Source organism: Chiloscyllium punctatum, chromosome 28 (genome assembly GCF_047496795.1).
Source record: "Chiloscyllium punctatum isolate Juve2018m chromosome 28, sChiPun1.3, whole genome shotgun sequence".
In the NCBI taxonomy this organism is placed as follows: Eukaryota; Metazoa; Chordata; class Chondrichthyes; order Orectolobiformes; family Hemiscylliidae; genus Chiloscyllium; species Chiloscyllium punctatum.
In genome coordinates, this window is record NC_092766.1 from 36,816,087 (window position 1) to 36,835,763 (window position 19,677).

Genomic DNA, 19,677 nt, shown 5'->3' on the forward strand with positions numbered 1-19,677 from the left:
ACCAATATCCCAAGATGTGTATATGTCCATGTTTAAGCGTAACCTCGTAAATACATGCTCCCATGTGTTCGGGCTGTGCAAGCTGATACCAGGATCCAGTCTGAGCCTCCAGCAGGAAACCAACGGGCGGAAGCTGTAAACCTGCCTTTTCCGATGGCCATATAATCCTGGGCACTAGACCGTAATTCAACACTCCTGGGTCGGCTCTGTTTAGAAAGATCTTGACAGAACCGCTTCCCACAAGTTATCAGAATGATTGTGTCGACAATTCTTCTCAGTTTATTACTGACTTTCTTATCATGTGAGTGTTTTTTCTTCAAGTCTGTCTTTGTCAATGTCTCAATTGTTAGTCTAACGCAGGAATGTAAAAGACTCAGCCATTATTTAATCTGCATTAATGCTCATGGTTTATTTGTTTTATTTTTTAAAGGTGTCCAGTCGGAGATGGTTTGACTCAGCCAGAGGCAGAGACTGGCCGTCCCGCAGGCAGCCTGAAACTGACCTTTAAAACCAGCGGCTTCGATCTGAGTAGCAACTACATGTACTGGGTCCAACAGGTTCACGGACAGGATCTGGAGTGGCTGCTTAACTACTATAGTTCATCCAACAGTAACTATGCACCAGCGATTAGGAATCGATTTATTGGGTTCAAAGACACTTCAAACAACATTTTCACGTTGGACATGGGGAACCTGAAGATCGAAGACACCGCCATCTATTACTGTGCAAGAGATCACAGCGAGAGGAACCAGGTCTGGACCCGTTCAAAAACAGCTCGAGGGAACATTTTATCAATTCCATCATAAACTGACGGTCAGTACGAGTTTTAAATGCAATTATACCAACGGCGATCTGAAGCAGACCTCAGGCTGCCTCTTACAAAACTATCAAAGAGGAAATGTACCATTTAAACTAGCAAACTGGTGACACAATGGGACAATGTTTTAGGCATGTCATATGTACTGCTAACACTTCCATCAATTAAATGCTCGGACAAAATGTTAATTTTAATATATCTGACAGCTCAGAAAAACACTTCTAATTGTTATGTCAACTATGGCATTCATTCTAAACATGATCAGTACTGAATGGCTCTTTCAAATGAAAATTGAGACCTAGAGTAAAGAACAGAGAATGAGTGTACTGGTCTCCATCATTGTGATACTGTAGTGGGTCACAGTGTTGTACACAGTGACATTCTCATACAATAACCACTGACAAGTGTTTATCTCAAATTGGTGATTTCTACCATGGCAGGAGCGAGAAATAATGTGAGATGCAATTTAAACGCAGTCCAGTAGTGCTAATTTGTACAAATATATATTTTTTTTCCTACCTTCTTCGTGTTGATTGTCAAGTTAAATGCAGACTAAACCTGGAAAAGTGTTCCAAGCTTTCAAAATACAATGAATAGTAAAAACTGAAATAATGCACCAAATCATTTTTAGAGGAGTCAGAATCACTGCTTTGTAGGAAGTGAAGAAATTATCTGCATTTTACAGTTTACAGTCTGTCATAGTATTTGACACAACGTGTCTCATAGTGATATAGCTGGAGTGACACTGCAATTATGATCAATACAAAACCCTATTCAGCCTCCATTGTTTGAAACTAGTCAGTGATTACTTCTACAAACCGCCTTAACTTGCAGTGTAGTATTAGTTCTGTGGGGTTTAATGCCAGTATCACTATTTAATTTGTAAAAGTGTTGGGTAATTATTGATACACCAGTTGGGGATTTTGAGAATCAGCTCATGTGTTACTCTGTGAAGGATAAAACAGTATTAAAGTTTATCAAGAATGATCAGAATTCACTAGCGCAATTATGTGATGACGATTTATCGTGATGTTTTGTTGCCTGTGGTTCTGAAAATTTAAAATGATGATAGATTTTTGATTTGTTTTATGCAGAGCTGGTTATTGTGTGACCCAGTCCGGAGAATGTAACACTGTGACTATCTTGATTACTGGGGCCAAGGGACCATGGTGACAGTGACTTCAGGTAAGAACTTTGAACTTTCTTCGTGACTTTAAAAAAAAACTTTCTATTCATGTGACTAATTTCTGAATTAAATGAAACTCAGATTCTGTGCTGAGTTTGGTTTGGTTCGGATTGATTTTTCTGCACACTGATTATAGACTTCAGTTAAGGCTCAGCAAATAGTTAAAATTGTGATGATGGAGTCAGTTGCTCAGTGTATCTCTTTTATTTTGATCAGATGGGCATTCTGTGTGGCTGGGTTACTTGAAACACCTAATGCCTCTTAATCAGTCAGCTATAAATAATGTTTAATGTCAGTGACACCCTGACTGTGAGTTTTATGATCAACAACAAACGCAAGAATTCAAAGATGTTCGAGATATTACCAAACATGATTAATATATGCTAAAATATCATTATTCATTTCTTGAATATATGTTCTTACCATGATTATATTTTCTCATTTATTTTGTTAATTAGTTGGTGACAAGCAGCTTAGAAACTGTCATAGAATTTTCTTGCGGTGCGAAATTTCATTCTGTTGATAAGATTCTGAGTTTGTTTTACTTGATTCTGTTGAATTGAGTTGATTGGATTTTGATGAGAAAGTGAGGACTGCAGCTGCTGGAGATCAGAGCTGAAAATGTGTTGCTGGAAAAGCGCAGCAGGTTTTTGGATTTTGGCTTTGTTTTAGTTGATTCGGTTGAACTGTGTTGATTAGATTCCGACTTTGTATTTACTTGGTTTTGTTGAATTGTGTTGATTGGTTTTTCAAATAGTTTTATTTGATTCTGTTGAATTGAAGTGGTTGGATTCTGATTATGTTTCATTCAAATCTGTTGTTTTGAGTTGATTGGATTCTGATTTTATTTTCCTTGATTCTGTTGAATTGAGTTGATTGAATTCTTATTCAGTTTGTGAAATTGATCTGCGTTTTCATGCTTTCTGTAATTGGTGTTTTCTGTCTGGTGAGGAGATTGACTCTCTGGATTACTGTTCATTACCAATATTTGTGAAGTTATTTTGTTTTTCATGAATCATTTCTGCATTTGTTAAACTTATATGACACATTGTTCTCTGCTTGATTGAAAACATTACATCCATTTGTAACGGTCTGAAAACCAACTTAAGGCAGAAACCCAGAAGTATGAGAAATGAAAAGAAAATAAGTTTTTAATGCATTGACTTTTTTTAAAAAAAGAACTCAGTTCTAATTTTAAACTAACTGAATTTTGTTTTGAGTAGCCTTATACAAAATAAAATTTAGGACTAAAATCTGAAACTGCAGAATTGATCAGATTATGTAATTGAAACTAACTTAAAATTATAATGTGGTAATATTTGTCCAATCAGTAATTTTGTTTTGACCATGAAGTGATTAATCAATATATGCCTTCAACTTTCTACTGTGTGCTGCACAGGATTGTCATGATCAAGAAGGGTGTGCAGGTTGGAAATAAGTTAAACTGTTGCCAGAAACGTTACAGCTTTAAGTGTTAAGTCCCCTCACAAACAAGGTTGCTGTTATGACTTGTTATTTCTATTCAATTTAATCATTAGCTTGCTTCATTCTGAGCAGCTTTGTTAGACTTCAATTTGTTTTTTTTGTGAGGTTACATCATGTTCTTGGTTCTGTTGAAAATGTTTGCAGAGCTAGTTCTGCTGCAAACACACCGTGTCGTGATCTGGTGATCGTTGATCTGTTGCGGAGGGACTGTTCTTGGGTAACATTAAATGTGTTACATTTAGGAAACCGTTTCTGGTTTCTACATTGTTTTTGCAATGTTAACACGGTTAGTGACAGTGAACCGCTCCAGGTTCCTCATTCAATGCAATCAGCATGCGAATTGAAATTTCATAAAGCCTATTATTAAGTGAAAGGCAAATTGCAAAGATTTTAGAAATGAAGGAAAACAGATACTTTGGGGCGCCATTTTTACTTAAAATAAATAATTAAGGATTAATCTAATCCATGCTTTACAATCCAAATTCAGAACTCCACTATCTAGGTCAATCACAAGGTCTGTCTTTAAACAGTTTACAAGTCATAGAGAAATATAAATAGAATTTCAAAAGTCTAATGTTCTAATAGTTCTTGCTCTTGAGCAAAGGTGCCATGACTGTGTTATAATTGATCAAGAAATACCTTTAAATTCCGCTGTGCACTACATACATATTTTTCTGGCTGGAAAAGATCATTGGCAAAGACCATTTGGAAATTCTGCTCAATTCTATGAAGAACAGATCTGTTTCACTGCTTTGATCTGTTTCACACGTAACTTGAGTTAATTCATTGTTATGTCCCCGATTAAACTTGATTTGCAGGATTAAAATGAAACATTAACTGAATTATTTAATCTGCACAGTGCTTTAGGTGTTCCCAATCTGTGCATTTTAAATAAATAGTTACATTTTACAACAAAATATCAACTAAGAATAATTTTTTCGGAAACAACTGCTATAGTGAATTATGTGACCAAGGCCAACTTTCAAATTAATTGAAATAATCTAATCATGACCTCGCAGGGCAGCATGATGGCTCAGTGGTTAGCATTGCTGCCTCACAGCGCCAGGGTCCCAAATTCGATTCCGTCCTCGAGTGACTGCCTGTGTGGAGTTTGCACATTCTCCCTGTGTCTGCGTGGGTTTCCTTTGGGCGTTCTGGTTTCCTACCACAGTCCAAAAGATGTGCAGGTCAGGTGATTGGCTGTGCTAAATTGCACATAGTGCCCAGGGATGTATAGGTTAGGGCGCATTAGTCAGGGTAAATATAAATTAGGAGGAATGGGTCTGTGTGGGCTACTTACTGTTCAGATGGTCAGTGTGGAATTGTGGAATTGTTGGGCCAAATGGCCTGTTTCCATACTGTAGGAACTCTACTCTTTAAACCATGGGAGTACTTGCTGCAAATGCAGAGAATTCATTTTACATCGATGTGTTCAGACGTATGCAGAGTTCACAAATTTGCAGAAGATGTGACCGAGACGATAACAGAGCACATTGTTTATTCAGACACTGAAAATAGAGTAATATTTATTTTAATTTTTATACTTGACCAATTTATTGCAATGTAGCGATCAGACGGAATCTGCTCACATTAGTTTAAGTATGACAATCATTTAGATTAGATTTCCTGCAGTATGCATTTGGCCCAAAAAGTCCACACCAACCCTCTGAAGAGTAACCCACCCACACCCATTCTTCTACTCTATATTTACCCCTGACTAATATACCTAACACTATGGACAATATAGCATGACCAGTTCACCTGACATGCACATCTTTGGATTGTGGGAGGAAATCCACACAGATACAGGGGAGATTGTGTAAACTCCATATAGGCAGTCACCCAAGGCTGGAACCGAGCCTGGGTACATGGATCTGTGAGGCAGCAGTGCCAATATTTACTTAGACATTTGTTAAAGCGGGCAACTCCAGACAGAAGGATGTTTTCAATTCATACCTTTTTAAACATTTTAGTTCATTAAAAGCAGTTAACAAGAAAATGACCTTGCCCTATTTCCTTCAACTGAAATGCTTTCCACACTGGAATGCAGTATTGACTTTATGCAGTGCATGCAAAATCTCTACAGTTCAAGGAACGTTTTAAGAATATGAAAAAATAATTTAGAGAATAATCCATTTCCTCTGGATCTGTGCTTTAATTGGCGATATTTCCCACCTCAATAATTTTGTTAAATACAATGACTTATTAATTTATTAACTCAGTGGTTATTTATGTTCATTGTGAACACATTCTCGTTCACATTAATCCACTGGTTAGTTCTTCTGATGATTGTTCAATTATAGTGAATATATTTGACATGAGGAGTTGAGCAATGATTAGTCTCTAGGATTAAGTCTGTTGTACAGTTTGTTTCAGTGCTATCTCTGACTAACTTGTTAACGGAAATGACTTTTTGTAAATTGTCCAGTTCGGATGCCTGAATCTCAGATAGTTCAATTTCGTCTCGCGCTTCAAAACCACTTTTATCAGACAGAAATACAATATTCGATTAGGTGCCTCAGAATTGAGAGCCCTGACTAAGTTGTTCCATTCAGAACGAACGTTTCAGGAACAAAAGGCAGATAGCAAGAGTTTTGAAATTGGTTGTTGGCAACAAAAGATATTTAATTGAGCGAGGCAGAAGGAAATATGCTGCATATTTTCTTTGTGCCTCAGTTATGCAGGACATGTTTCGTGGCACAATGTAGAATCAGAAATTTTTTGCATCTTCCTCTGTCGTTCCCATAGAGTTTCAGCAATTCAGAGCTGCTGTCAAAGAATTCTTGGATAAATGTTGAAATGATACTTTCATTGTACAAACATTCTGGAACAATCCCTGGTTGTTGGAAAGTGTTAATGACTAACATGGTTTATGTACTGTCAAAACAGGTGGGCTGTGTTCTCCGTGATAGTGTCGAGCTCATTGTGTTCAGGTCTGTTGTGATGTTGTCGTAAGGTCCCTGATTCTGTGCCATGTGGCCTGTGTTCACTTACAACCTGTTAGAGAGGTATGTAACACAATCTCTTATCAGGTTACTTCAGTGCAAGAAATTAGATTGAGATGTTTGGGTGTTTGTTGGAATTCCAGTCACAGAGGCCAGTGAAATCTATTCAATTGCTGTCCTGACTTGTGTCTCTTAGATATTAAACAGAAATTTGGTGTTTTGCAGCTTTCTCCAGATCAATATTTGTTCACAAGCTTTTGGTCATCACTAGATGGGGTTAATGGAGTAAGTGCTCAAAGAAATCCCAGCTTTTGACTTGCTGTTCTAACAATATCATTTATAACTAAACCAGAATGAATCATTTTCGAAGCATATTTGATGAGATTATGCCTAGGCTGTTTTACTTTATATTAAACCAGTACTGTCGCTGAATTTGATTATTCAGTACGGTGGGGGTTCCGCTGAATCCAACACTTGCAGCAGATGGACATAGTTTTTCAGTTGATCTTCAATTGCTATCTCAGACCATCCAGTACCTCTGGTAAGAATTCTTTTTCCAACAGGAGTCAAGCCAACGTAAATCACTGTTTATCTTAACAGGTTGAGCTCTTGTGTCAAAAACATGAAAGCAATTTGGTAAAGTGGGGGGGGGGGGGGGGTTCTCTGGGTGGGAAAGGTTAACCTTGCCTTCTCTCCACAGGAGCTGCTAGACATTCTGAGTTTCTTCAGAAATTTCTGTCTTTTGTTTTGGTTTTCTCGCATTTAAAGTTTGTTGTTTCATTGAGACAAGTTCTGTTCGATGAAACACGTTCTTCAGAGAAAAGATGCATTTGAACAAATTGCGAATGTTCAGAGATATTAAATATCAGAGAATCATTGAATTTGAGCGCCCTGATCTCGAGCTGTAATTTCACAAGAAACTATTATGAAGTGACAACACACTCGAGAGTGCAGTGGCTGCTGTAATTGGGTTGAAGTTATTTTGATCACTCAAATAGAGAATGTCAATGATCCCGTTCCAAATAATCAACAGAATTTTTTTTTAAAGCATGTGTGAAACAATTAATTTGTTGAAATATTTTAATAAAAAGTGTTCACCGCCAGTGCTAGCTTAATGAACGACACAATGATAGGAGCAAGAGGAGGGCACTAAGCCCCTCGAGCTGTTCCAACACTTACTTAGATCATGGAGGATTTGTGAGCTAAATGCACTGGTCTACCTTTGGCTAAAACTCTTTAACACCTTTGATTAACAAGCAAAAACTATCCCAGATTTACTGATTTGACTGCCCATAACAAAGGGAGACACCATTTCTGAAAGATATTCCTGTGAGTACTGTGACACAATGAGGCTGGAATTAATTGTTCATGAAAGTAAACTTTAAATCTCTGACAATTTCCAATTGAAACATCCCAATCATCATATTTCATTAATTTAACACTATACTTCCCTGGAATAAAGAAATATAATGTGTGATAGCCTTGCTAAAAATGAGGGATGCTTGATTCCTATTATATGATTAAGAAATAGCTCTGTTCATTCAGACAAAACACAGTCAACTCACACAAAAGGAAACCATGTCATCTTGTGTAGACACGCAAGTACCACAAATAATTAACAATTCTTCCAGTGGTTGTTTGAATCTCCAGACACGTGTGGAATTGTCAGACTTTTTACATTGTCTTGAGAAACCAGTTATCATCAGTTTATTTGAATTGCTGAAGTTTTTGTGGTATTAGCACATTCACAGCGCTGTTAGGAAGTGAGTCCCATGGCTGTGATTGAGGAAGAGGAAACGGGCAGAGAAATAGTTGAGAGTCAAGTTGAAGTCTAATTTGGAGGAAAGATTTCAGGAGAAGCATTTACATGCATGTGCGCCCTTATCCTCAAGGATCACATTTTTGGAACATGCTGCCGAAGGGACATGTCAGCATGCAAAATGGAAGCTGAAAAAGGCACCTCGGCCCCTCGAGAAGGCTATTCCATTCATGGGATCATCATTAATCTTGCTGCTCACCAATCTTCCCAACACAGCGATAACATTGAACCTGATTATTTACTCTACAGCAAAAGACTGATGAACCTTTGGAATTCTCCACCACAGAAATTGATTGAGGACAAAACATTAAATGATTTCAATAAGGAGATAGATTCCTTCAATCCTTAAAAAAATGCTCCAGATATGTGGGAGAAAGGGAAACAGGCTTGGTTGAAATTGGTTGAAAGTCATGAAAACATTGAAAGGGACATGGTTTGTAGGTTTGTAAGTTTTCATGTAATGCCAAAATTGGTGGTATAATTGGCAGTGAAAGTTATCTAAACGTACAATGAGATCTTGATCAGCTGGGCCAATGGACTGAAAAGTGGCCGATGGAGTTTAATTTAAATGAATACGACATGTTGCTTTTTGAGAAGATAAATCAAGTCACAACTTACAGAGTTAATGGTAGGGCACTGGGTAGTGAGGTTGAACACAGGGCCCTGAGGGTTCAGACTCATAGATTCTTGAAAGCGTTGTCTCAAGTACCTAGTGTGTTGAAGGTGGACCTTCATTGGTCAGAGTACTGAGTGCAGGAGTTAGGGCTTCACGTTATAACTGTCCAAAACATTGGAATGAACTGCCAGAGGTAGTGGTAAATGCAGAGATAGGTCCAATATTTAGAAGACATTTGAACTGCTACAGGAACTGGATAGGTCTGGATGGATATGGGCCAAAGGCAGGCAAGTGGAATTAGTTTAATTTGGGAACTCTGGTCAGCATGGATGAACTGGACCAAAGGAACTGTTTCTGTGCTGTACGACTTTATGACTCTCTGACTTTATGTTGGAGTAGGCTCAAAGTTGGAAGGTGGTGAGCAAGTGAGGGGCTAGATTGGGCAGGTGGGAGCATTTAGTCTGGTAGGCTGTGAGGTGCTGGCTGGCTGCTGGGTAAGCTTGCATGCACTCTGTCTGGCAAGGTGGCATCAAGGTAAATGGTAATGGTCACAGGATAATTTGTTCGAATTGCGCTTGGTAGGTGAGGGGTAGTTTGAGCTGAAATGCAGGAGGTCTGTCTTTGCCAGGCAGGTTTATGGAGAGGTGGGCAGAATGCCAGGCTGGTTAGTGTAGAGAGGTGGGCAGAGTGCCAGGATGTTTCGGGGGTGAAAGGTCACTGTCATGAAGTGAGAGGTGGACTTGTTGTCAAAATGCAAAGCTCGGAGTCTGGCAAATTGGTAGTTTGTAAAACATAGATGTGAAAGGAGCTAGGATGCAATGTGCACAGGTTGTCTTGGGTAAGATGAGAGGTCAGTGATCAAGGGCTGAGGTCATGTCTTGGGTAGTGGGCTTTTGTCAGAGGTTGTGAAAATGATGGTGCCAGGTCCAGTCAGGGCCAGATTCACCATGGGCCAGGTACAGGGCGGCAGGAGTGTAAATGAGTGAAAGGAATTGAGATCATATGTCCATCTGGAAGGTAGAATCGAGAACATTACAGTGCAGTACAGGCCCTTCAGCCCTCAATGTTGCGCTGACGTGTGGAACCAATCTGAAGCCTGTCTATACTACACTATTCCATTTTCATCCATATATTTATCCAGTGACCTTTTAAATGCCTTTAAAGTTGGCGAGTGTACTATTGTTGCAGGCAGTGGTTTCCATGGCCCTACTACTCTCTGAGTAAAGAAACAACCTCTGACATCGGTCATCTATGTCCTCTCCTGCCAGCCATCACTATTCTAGGAAAAATACTTTCACTGTCCACCCTCTGTTTATCTTTTATGTCTCAATTAAGTCACCTCTCAACCTTCTTCTCTCAAACAAAAACAGCCTCAAGACCCTCATCCTTTCCTCATTAAACCTTCCCTCCATATCAAACAACATCCTGGTAAACCTCCTTTGAACTCTTCCAAAGCTTCCACATTCTTTCTATAATGTGGTGACCAGAACAGTACAAAATACTCCCAAGTGCGGCCACACCAGAGTTTTATACAGCTGCAGCCTAACCTCGTGGTTCTGAAACTTAGTCCCTCTATCGATGAAAGCCAACACAAAGTATGCCTTCTAAACAACTCTATCAAACTGGCTGGCAATTTTTAGGGATCTATGTACATGGACACCGAGATCTCTGTGCTCAGCTACTCTGTCAATATGGATTGCCTTGGATTTGTTGGGTGTGATAGGTGTTGTGTGTTCTGGGCATGAATGGGTGTATAGCAGGGTAGGGTTTGTCAATGTGAGTGGAAATTTAGGTCTAGACAGAGTAAGTGCAGTGATTAGTCTGAAAGATGAGATTTGGTGGTGAACTGCGTGTCAATTTGATAGTTATTAAAGTTAAAGATTACTAGATCATTTCTCAAATCATATTTACGTCAATACTCAGCTGTAACACTCCAAAGTCTCTGAACCTTAATGGCCCTCCATTTTTCAGAGGCCTCCAGAATTCAGATAATTGTAAATTAGATGTTTCAACTTCCAGACAATTGGCATGAGTTCAGCCGTGACAGCCCTCCTCCCAGTCCCAGTGCTCAGCTCCTGCCTGTGCTGCTGCTGCAGTGACCTTCCTCCCAGAGAGAACATTCTGCCTTGCATTGATAAGTGAGGAAGGATCACTGGACCTTTTCCAAGTATGGGGACGGCAAACACGAGGGGACACAACTTTAAAGTGAGGGGAGATAGGTGTAAGACAGATATCATAGGCTGTTTCTTCACTCATTGAGTAGTAAGGGTATGGAATGCTTTGCTGCCACGGTAGTAGATTCGCCAAGTTTAAGTCATCATTGGACAGGCTTGGATGCTGCCTGAACTGCTATTCTCTTCCAGCACCACTAATCCAGAATCTGGTTTCCAGCATCTGTAGTCATTGATTTCACCGAGGCATATCGACGTACATGGAAGAGTGTAGTGGGATGGGCTTCAGATTAGAATGACAGGGCAGCGCAACATCGAGGGCCGAAGGGCCTGTACTGCGCTGTAATGTTCTATGTTCTATGATTCACTCTGATTTCTCTCCGGGGGTACTGCCAGCTGTTGGGTATTTCCAGCAGCATGGTACATGTTGGGGCAGCACACTGGTTCCATGGTTAGCGCTGCTGCCTCACAGTGCGAGGGACTCGGGTTCCATTCCAGCCTCGGGTGACTATCTGTGTGGAGTTGGCAATTTCTCCCCATGTCTGTGTGCGTTTCCTCCCACAGTCCAAAGTTGCGCAAGCTGGGGGAATTGCAAATGTTGTGTTCAGTGATTTGGGAGGTAAGGTGCATTAGTCAGGGTTAACTGTCGCATAATAGGGTTGGGGAATAGGTCTGGACGGGTTACTTTTCAGAGGGTGGGTGTGGACTTGTTGGGCCAAATGGCCTGTTTGCACACACTGTAGAATTTCGATGAACCTGCATTTTCTTGGTTTGTATTTTGTGAAACCTCTCTGCTCTTCACAGCAATCCAGTGAAAGTGTCAGTTGGTGAGATCTTCAAACAGTTACTGGGGTGGGATCTGGAAGTTTTTCTTCCTAAATTATACCGTAATTGTCAAGAAGAGGAAACCAATGATCATAATCAGTAACTGGTAGGAAACAAAAATAAACTCCAGTTATGCTGTAGACTTCAGCGGGAGCATACTGGCAAACGTTTACAGCTGAGGATACATTTGAGTAACTGATAAAGTCAAATGAACAGCAACTAACTTGCTCAATTGGTCATTCTATTGTAGAGACACCGTCTCCCCCCCATGCTTTATGGCCTGGTCTCCTCCTGTCAGGAGCATGACACAGGTTCTGCGACCTTTGGTTGTTTGGTGATGGACTATTCCCCTAACGTCACCAAGGTAACCAGGAAGAACGGTGGGGAGCTAATCACGACTGGATTTAAGACTTACCCATCAGTGAGAAACAAGAAAGGAACCTCCACCCTGAGCAACCAGTTAACCCTGCCCGGGTCAGCGTCAGATTGCCCCAGCAAAATCTACTGTGAGGTTCAACACAGCGGGTCACACAAGAACAAAGAAATGCCATGTCCAGGTACGTGTTGTGGGAACTGAGATAAACAGAGCAACTGGATTAATATGAAGAAGGCATTATTTATAACCGTTTTCACAGAATCACCTGAAAGAGCACAAGAAAAAGGCCCTTTGATCCATCCAGTCCACGCCTATCAATAACAGCCACCTAACTATTCCAGTCTCATGTGCCAGCACATGATCCATTGCTTTGTGTGACTTGCCTTTGCAAGGATGCATCTCAATACCTCATACTTATTTAGAGTGGCTCAGTCTCTACATGACTTATAGGTGCTGAGCTCCAGGCTAACTCCACCCTCGGTTTGATTTTGTTTTCCCCTGAGATCCACTTGGAACCTCCTGGCCTTACCTTCATCCTGTGCCCCTGAGGCATTGATCAATCCGTCAAGGGGAAAGGTTCCATCCAGTTGACCCTGTCTATGCCTAAAATAATTCTAGACATCATGATAATCTTCTCCCTAATTCTCCTCTGCTCCAAGGTAAACTCCTGTCTATCTAAACTAGTTTCATAACTAAAACCCTCTAACCCCGGCAAGATCCTGGCAAATCTCATCAATACTGCCTTCAGTGTAATCTCATTCCTTCGATAACATGCACACAACGCTTCAGTATGGCCGAACCAGTGTTCTATTAAGTTCCAGTATCATCTCCCTACTCTTCATTGTCAATGTCTCGGCTCAGAAAAGAAAATATCCTCTGACCTTCTTAGCCTCTTTGTTAAGACGACACAGAACTACAGGGGATCGGTGGGTACATGCACCAAAGATCCTCAGGCCTTTCCAGGGTTCCACCATTCAAAACGTCATACCTCACAGATTCTTCTGCCGAATTACATCACCTTACATATATCCGGAATAATTTGCATTTGCAACTTCTCTTTACATACAACCAACCCTTTTAAATCCTCCTGCAATCTAAAGCTATGATGCTCATGACTTACCAACATGACAGTTTTCATTTTATCTGTGATTTCACTGGTTAATCCTCCTAAATTTGAGTCTTAATCGTTGGTATGTAAGAGAAAAGCCAAGGAAACCATTTCATCTGCCCTGGAAATATAACCACTTTTCATTCAGCAAGACAACACAGAACATCACGTCATGTGTCCTAATTTCTGAAAGTACATCCCAACACCCCTCCATGATTTCTGTCCCCACATTGTCCCTCTTACCAGTGAACACTGACACAACACATTCGTTTTGACAACACCCTAATACTCCAGCTCCACTCCAATAATAACACTTAATGAGCTTTACTGTTCCCGAATAATTCTTTTATTATGAATGAGACTGTAACTTTTAAAAATATTTTCCTTTGTTTTGACTGCTATTATTTTCTCATGGTCCCTTTTGCTCTTCTAATTCCTTTGTCTTTCAAACTCCCCCTTGCACGTTCTGTACTCGATAATAATTTCAATTGTTTTGAGATTTCAGTATAGACCGGAAGCCTCCTTTTTTTCTCTTTATCTCACCCTCCATGCCCTTTGGTGTCCAGAGCCCGCTGCATTCTTGGTCCCACGCAGTGGCTTCCTGGGAAATGTCCTCCCTGTGATTTTCCTATCTCTTTCTTAAATGTGTCACACTGCTCTGACTCAGATTTACCAAAAAATGTCAGCGTCCAGTCCACTCTGGTCAAGTCATTACCTGATCTTACTAAAATTGTCCTTCCCCTTTTCAGAACTTTGGGCCAATTTCTATTCCTTTGCAGTACAATCTGAAATCCAACTGATTTACGATCACTGTCTGCAAAGTGTTCCACCATTGAGGTTTTACCCACTGGGTCGACTTCATTCCCTAAAGTTAAGTTCAGATTCACCCCTTTCTTGCAAGGTCTGGATTGAAATTCTCTGTATTAAACACACACTTTGCTAAAATATTCTCCTGGGGGCATTTTCAGAATTCTGCTCCTTCTAAATTTTTGACAAAATGAATATCCAACCCTGTGCTGAGGAAGTTCAAAACCTCTTTTCTCATTCCCCTATTTAATTTACATTTCTCTGAAATTTGCCCATGTATGTGCACTTGGTCTTTTGGACCTATAGTAAGGTCTATCGTGCTCTCCCTATAGTTATGTTTGCCCTATTTTGGTTTAGAAGTACTATCCATTTGCCTTGGTTCGAGGAGGTATCCATGATTTCATTTCTCTTTACAGCTTAAAATACTTTTGTCAGAATTGGGACAGAAGCAACATTCTGTACCCCACACCCCCGCCCCCATCCTTTTCCATCTTTCCCTGTCTCGCCTGGAGGCACTAAATCCTAGAATATTGAATAGTCACTCCTGCCCGGCTCTCAGTATGTCTCCGTGATAGCAACCGCATCATTTCCTCATTTATGCCGGCAATTCATCTGCCTTGTTCATCAGACTCTGTCATTAAAATGAATACCATCGAACGTTGCTGTCTCCCTTCTGGTGTTACTGGCCTATAGTTTCTATGCCTCCTTGACTCCCTTGCTGTGTCCTATAATATTAGCCTTTCACATTGTCCTGCTGATCTTTCTGTGTGGATCCCAGCTTCTCCAGCACTCTGCACAATTATGATTCTTGTATCCATTAACCACAAGAAACCTTGATATATGAGAACTGATTGTATTTGTTCTGAAATTCGTCACATAATTTATGCGATGTGTTTCCTAATGATCTAGGTATTCTCCCACCAACCCTTCTAACTGTCAGCTCCAGTGAAGAAATCGCAAGCAGCAAGTTTGCAACCGTCGTCTGTTCAATAATCGATTTCCATCCGAAGTCAATCTCCGTGAGTTCGTTGAAGAATGGCCAACCCTTGGATTCTGGCTTCTTCACGTCTCCCGTGTTTGAGGCGAACGGGAACTTCTCGGTGACGAGTCGGCTAATGGTCCCTTATGGTGAATGGTTCAACAGCGCAGTTTATACCTGCCAAGTCTCTCATGGAGGGAACATTCAAAGTAAAAACATCACCGCACTCCAGGGTAAGAGACACACACTGAGAGAGCTACAAATCACTCTGAACTCTGATGTGAATCAAACACACTAATTTATCAGGCATAATAAACAGCATGGTACAGCTTCTTATTTCCCACATGCCACGTATCTCATTTCAGTTTGAGTGTTACATTAGCATTGCTCATAATTCAACATTTTGGCAAGTCAGAAAAGCATGTTTCCTCTCTGTTGAAGTTAGGTATATAGACAGTGAGCTTTGTTAAATAGTTTGTTGCCTGACCATACTGGGACAGGCATTCAGAGTGCTGAATCCTTGCCTGATAGCCGCTTCAAGGATAAGTTTGGGGGTGGAGTGGAGATATTGGAGAGATATCTGATTGAAACATAGAAAATACTAAGAGACTGAGGTCGAGTGAATGTGGAATAGATGTTTTGACTGGTAGGCAAGACTCGGACCCAAGGGCACAGTCTCAGGGTCAAAGGGGCACCGTTTAGAACTGAGATGTGGAGGAATTTCTTCAGCCAGAGGGTGATGAGGCTGTGGAACTTGTTGCTGCAGAGGGCTTTGGAGGTCAGTCCATTGTGTGTATTCGAGCCAGAGATAGATCGGCTCTTGTTTAGTATGGGGAGAAGACAGGAGAATGGCTTTAGCCCGAAACGTCGATTTTCCTGCTCGTCGGATGCTGCCTGACCTGCTGTGCTTTTCCAGCATCATTCTGATCTAAACTCTGGATTGGTCGAACAGCCTTATTCTGATCCCCCATCTTATGATGTTGTGGTCTTAAAATGATGCGGTTAAAATATGCAGTGACCCTTACTTGAAAATAAATCAAAATGCGTTCAACGCTTCATTCCCTGCTCAGGAATGACCTGTTGGCCTTGGACACTGTACGACATTGATTTTTATCTGGTACTGAGCTCTTTAACTTCACTTATGGGATCAGGCCACAGACCAAGTGGGCATCACATTTGATGAACTGGGATAAACGTGATCTCACTGAGCTTCTTTAAGGTGCTCTCTGTAATTATTGGATGAGGCAGGAGAGTAAATTCTGGTAAGAACGCTACAATAGGGATGAATGAGCTAAGAACTCGAGACAGGCTCCATGCTTCAGGCTCACTGCCTTTATTCCTGATGAAGGGCTTTTGCCCGAAACGTCGATTTCGCTGCTCGTTGGATGCTGCCTGAACTGCTGTGCTCTTCCAGCACCACTAATCCAGTACAGGCTGATTTAGCCTGGTTTGGGGTGGCGATGTTTACATCGTGAGTAGTGGATGTCTATAAAACTAGTGTACATTTCCATCGCGTTTGTAGATTAATTTAATACGCTTTTGTTTGTTTTTTTTTTCTCCCCGGCTCTATGAAGAAATTAAAAAATGCAGCTTGGTTAATAAAGTGAAAGTACAGACCAGTCATGAACTAACTGAATGGAGGGAAAGACTTAAGGAGATGGGTGTCCTTCTCGATATCCAATGCTGTACTCAATGTCTTGTTTTCAGATCTACTCCAAACACAGCCCACGAGGAACAATGACATAAATTAGAGAATGACATCACACCAATATCGCAAAGTAATTTTGATCATTAAATATAATGAACTGAATTTACATGGCTGTTCACCGCTCCTGTATCACTTTAGATCTCTGCAAAGAGAATAATTATTATTTATTATAATTTGTCCAAAGTTTAGGATGTGATTTGGCAGTCAGCGTGACCAGCAGCATTTGCACATAAGGGTTATGAACATGGAAAAGAACTGATTGTATTCAGATTACTCTTGTCACAAGTATCAATAGATGGTGTTAAGTGAGAGACAAACTCTGAAAGAAAGGTCATTCCATGGGTCACATGATGGCATCTTCGATGATTTTACTTTTTATCGTTCCAGCAATAGTTGGAGTTGCCATTTTGAAGGTGGTATCTTCACCCTGTGAAGAGGTAATCTGAAGATTGGCTGTTTGTATCAGAAAGGGGCATTTTTCATTGACTTTGATATTTGTTTCATAGAAGATACCTAGTGCCAGCCGAACACCATTAATATCCTCCCACCGCCATTAGAACAAGTCTTACTGGAGGCGACGGTGACGTTAACCTGCGTTGTGTCCAATCTTCCTTCTGGAGTCAACGTGACCTGGAAACAAGAAAAGAAGCATCTGAGATCAGAGATTGCTGACCAGCCTGGACAGAATCCCGACAGCGTGATCAGCAAATTAGACATTTCTACTGAAGCCTGGCTGAGTGGCTTTACTTTTGAATGTGTGGTGTACCATCAGAATCTACCGACTCCACTGAGAGACTCCATCCACAAGGAGAAAGGAGAGCGGTGAAATTAATGCACAAAGGATCCCATGTGTAATCCAGATCCAGTTACATCAATGGCAGGCTTTGATTGGTCATGAACAAACACTGTTGGGAGCATTAATGATGCATCTGAAGGCAGGATAGCTAGGTAGCTGCTTAAGAAAAAGATGGACAAAAGGATATTGTATTCTGATTAAGTCAGATAAGGTGGGAAGAAGCCAGGGTTTTGATGTCACCATCAGCAATGACAGTTGGACAGAATGTCCTTGTTGTGGGCTGGAAACATGGAGGCAACTTTCACATTAAACTTTACTTTTTTAACTGGACAGAATGTGTACCATTCTGCTCCTTTAGTAAACGGAAGTGACCAAATCCCAAATTAAACATGGCGTATTTTAATATTTAGTGAAATTGTGATATTGGTTCAGGATTTTTTGGTTGATTTATATTTGTCTCAAATATTCTGCCGTGATTAATCCGCTGGAGCCATCAGTGTCAGTCCTCCTGCCACCAACAGAAGAAATCTCCGCTCAGAGGTTTCTCTCCCTCACCTGTTTAGTGAGAGGTTTCTCCCCCCGAGAGATCTTCGTCAAGTGGACAAACAATGACAAGCCGGTGAATCCCAGTAACTACAAGAACACCGAGGTGATGGCCGAGAGCGACAACACCTCCTTCTTCATGTACAGCCTGTTACCCATTACAACGGAGGAGTGGGCCAGCGGTGCTTCTTACTCCTTTGTGGTGGGACATGAAGCGATTCCATTGAAGATCATCAACAGAACAGTCGATAAATCCAGCGGTAAACTGAGTTTCGTAAACATTTCACTTGCACTGATGGACACTGTTAATTCATGTCAATAAAAATCTCAAAGTTGCATTTAATAATTCAACAAAAGTAATAAAGCTTTTTTTTCCTCCAGTTGTGAGTTAAATACTGAGTTAGTTGTTTCTCACTCTGACTTACATTGCATCTGTGTAGTTAAAGTGGATTATGAACAGGTCTAGGATGAGTGTCTTGTGCAGTTAATGTTCTCTGCTCAGATACACCCTGGGTCAGAGACAGAGTAAAGCTCACTCATTGCAGGATTCCGCCAAGTACCTTATCCATCCTAAATCCCTCTGTGACAAAATCTGACAATGTCCATTTTATGTCAAGGGTAGAGCACGGGTTTTGAACTTGGTGTTCTTGATTCCCCCGATTGGACATTCTTATAAAATTCAGGTCAGTTTTCAACTGCCACATTGCAGCAATTGGAAATGTAAATTTAAGACACATTAAAATTAAATTTGATTGGAACATACCAATCGTAAACAGTGCAGAGCAGTTTGAATGTAACCTTTGTTTCTGGGGAACTTCCAGGGATCTTGCACCAGCGCATGAGTTGACAGAATGTATCTTCACTTTCATACTAAAATGAATCGACAGATAAGTTGTCGTGGAGCAGAGGGGAGGGGAATGTTGAATGATCTGTCCTCTTGCGACCTGTGCAGAGATTTCATGGTAGATGTCCTCTGTAATGTTACCCAGTTACTAACAGGAACAGTCAGCTTCTTGCTTACTGTCCAAAGATTTAAAATTTCCTTGCAAAATAATACCTTTGAAGCATGTTGGACACGCTTGGCTCTGTTAACAAATGATTAACATTGATTCCCATAATCCAAAACTGGTGCTTGCATCGTCCGGGTTAGAATTCCATAGTTTTGTCTCAGTTTTCTGGAGCACATGGGATCAATTCTGGTATTCGAATACCTGATATCATTTTGTTTCACATACAGTACACAAGTAGACATTTTCTCATAAACATATTCAGAAATGTTATCAGTGGGGATTTGAACTCACGCCTTTTCTCTCAGAGACAGAAATTCTATCACTGCAACAGAAGAGTTGCTCATAAAACGCTTATCTCGCCACGACGATGGGAAATGTTTCCTACAACACCAAGGTCAAGTCTAATTATGGGCAATCCATTAAAATAAGAACAATAAATTAGCATAACAAAAATTGCAGTCTGGCATAAGAACAGATACAGAGAGA

The 19,677-nt window shown here is 40.6% G+C and overlaps 1 pseudogene; it reads left to right on the top strand.

The window, feature by feature from the left end:
• Nucleotides 1-754: 754 nt before the first annotated feature.
• LOC140453846 (Ig heavy chain C region-like) lies at nucleotides 755-18,527 on the top strand (annotated as a pseudogene).
• The last annotated feature ends 1,150 nt before the right edge of the window (nucleotides 18,528-19,677 follow it).